Source organism: Falco biarmicus, chromosome 2, assembly GCF_023638135.1.
Source record: "Falco biarmicus isolate bFalBia1 chromosome 2, bFalBia1.pri, whole genome shotgun sequence".
Classification (NCBI taxonomy): Eukaryota; Metazoa; Chordata; class Aves; order Falconiformes; family Falconidae; genus Falco; species Falco biarmicus.
The window spans coordinates 93353824-93356573 of NC_079289.1; positions in this window are offsets into that span (position 1 = coordinate 93353824).

The window sequence follows — 2750 nt, forward strand, 5'->3', positions numbered from 1 at the left end:
TGATCAAAGTTCTTTTCTTTTTTTCAGTACCTTAGCTATTGCCTCCACATACTGTATCACAAATTCTGCATACTACAAATACAAATTGCACTATTGTGTACAAGGGAGTAGATTGAGCCTCCAGAGGTTTCAGGTTGCACCTGAAAAGGAAAAGCTATTCACAGGGAGGGTAGTGCAGCACTGAAACAGGTTGCCTGCTGCTCTGGGAGGGGTTGTGGGATTTCCACCTTTAGAAGTGTTCAGAGCTCAGGTAGACAAATGTATGGCTGATTGAGCGGTGGGGACAGTCCCACCCTGAGTGAGAAGTTTAGCTAGATGACTTCCAAAGGTCCCTTCTAGGCAGCATTTCTATAAATCTGTGTCTTGTAGGTCCTGTGCCGTACTTGCCACCATGCCAGTGCAGTTGTTCTGTACACACCAGGGTCTCTGAAAGGCACAAAACGTCTACTCAGTTCTGCATTCTGAGCCAGCAGCAAACATGAGCCTGCATGAAAAACGGTCAGCAAATGCACAGGCTCTTAAACTCATGGGCCTCCAAAATGATCAGAAACTGTAGAAAATGTCAAATATAACTGAAAACATACAGCTGGACTTTGTGGGCACTATTTGCTAATGTTCCGCGCTTACTTGCTATTTAATAGACAAGACCCTTAGATGAGACGGTTCAAAATGGTAGGCAGATGATTCTGATCAACTGCAAACTAGAAAGGAATGTAAAGGAATGAAAATAATTTTTCTTTAAGTTGCCTAACCACACCACATATCCCATTGCCATAACATCCCCAAACCTTAGTACTTTAGCTGAACTTTTAAGATAAATAATTCAAATAACGTGGTCTTCCCACTTACTGTGCAATAACAGAAAAAGGGAAAGGCAAAGCTGGAAACTGTCAAATAATGCAATTAGTCATGCCAGCCATCTTCAGATCTGTTATTGAGATTAACATTTCCATTAAGGCAAAGCTTTTATTTCAAAGCAATTAATTTTAAAAGCTGTGCTGTGAATCAAAAAAACCAAAAAAACCACACCACCATTCAGAATTATCAACTCATAAAGCCATTAAAAAATATAGCAGGATGTTTGAAGAACAGAAATAAAAAGACAATGTTTATATTAAAAAAAATTAACTGCATGCATTAGCCCCAACAATACCTCACTCCCTCTGTGCTGGGGGGTGGTCCACCCATCCTCCTCTTCACCCTCGTCTCATATTTTATCTGTCAGCATTCCTTCCTGACCCTTCCTCTGGATCACACACCTTGGCACAGCTTGATGTACAGGCAGCATCATACCATGTCCTACGCCTCCCTCATGTGCAGCCTCCCATGGCCCCCCAGGCCTCTGTAGATCCCCACAGTCATTTGCATGACCCCAAACGATGCTTCCCCTCAAACGTGCACAGCTCCCCATACAGACAGGGATGCATTATTCTTCCAATGCAGGGACTAGGCAACACCAGCAAGCACAGGCGCTGGAGCTTCTGGCTGGCCAGAGACCTTCATTTCTTCCCCTCTCCCCACATTTGCACTCTACATTTTTAATGCCTTAGGTTCAGGTGAGCTCAAACTGGAGCTTCAGAGATGTCCATGCTAGGGCTGGGCCAGCTCTACTGGGGAAAGGGCAAGCAGACATCACTTGGACACTTAGAGGCATCACACATGGAACTAGCTCAAATACAAGGAGAGAGGAGAGGGTTTTCTCAGACCTTATTTTAATTTAAATCCCTTTTATTTCCTACATATTAGATCAGAATTTTACAAATGTCAGTGTCTAAGTTTAGACACCTCTGCTATAGTTAAGTAGCTTCAGATGTGTTTGGTATCTCTAGACTTACTGCAGTTAGTCCTAATTTGTGTGATGCTATGCACATTTGAAAACTGGGTGTTCTTATTTAAACATTAACATAAGGAGCTGAATTCCAGCTCCTCAGTAGTAAAATATTTGGATAAGCAATTATATTAATAGCATTTTCAGTTCTCTTCAAATGTTTGCTTTCCAGATTTTATAGAGATCAGCAAATTTACCATTTACTATTGCAATGACTATGAATTTCTGCATAAAACTTTTTTGCTCTATCTTTATCTGTAGCAGTAAGCAGTAACACTTTAGTTAACACCTCATACATTGCTAAGTTGCAAATATCTTAGATATTTAGCTTAGAAAAAATTCCAAATCAAATCTATACCCTTAGGGCCAAAACTAAAGTCAATAGTACTGGTAAGCAAACTGATGTAATATTTTACCAGTAGTAATTTCAAGGTAATTGAAAGCAAGACTATAACTATTTGTGCTACTGTCACTTGTAGCAGTTCTAAATTTGGCTGCAGGCATCAGCTTCAAGTGATTACAAAGAAAAACATGTTCAGATAAATTATGATAACCAGAAAACCTAACAAGCATACATTTCCCTCTTTACATTTCCATTTAAGGCTAAATAATGACAGCTTGGAAGTACTGTGGTACACAATTGGTATACATATCTCAGTGTCTGAGAAGTCTTTTGAGACAATGCTAACAAAATTAATTATATTCTTCCACAGTATCCTTCAAAATTCTGTCACCCACAGAGTGTCACAAAGGCTTTCTCCACATGCTTCTTGGTCAACTCCCTGATTAAATGAGAAGAACACGAATATATACAGAATAATAGGGGTGTCTAATGTCAGGCAGGTTTCAGATTTAGCTCTTGTGCAGAAGACAGGTGATATGGAACCAGTGTGCACAGTCATCTGTTTCTGAATCTTCCTTT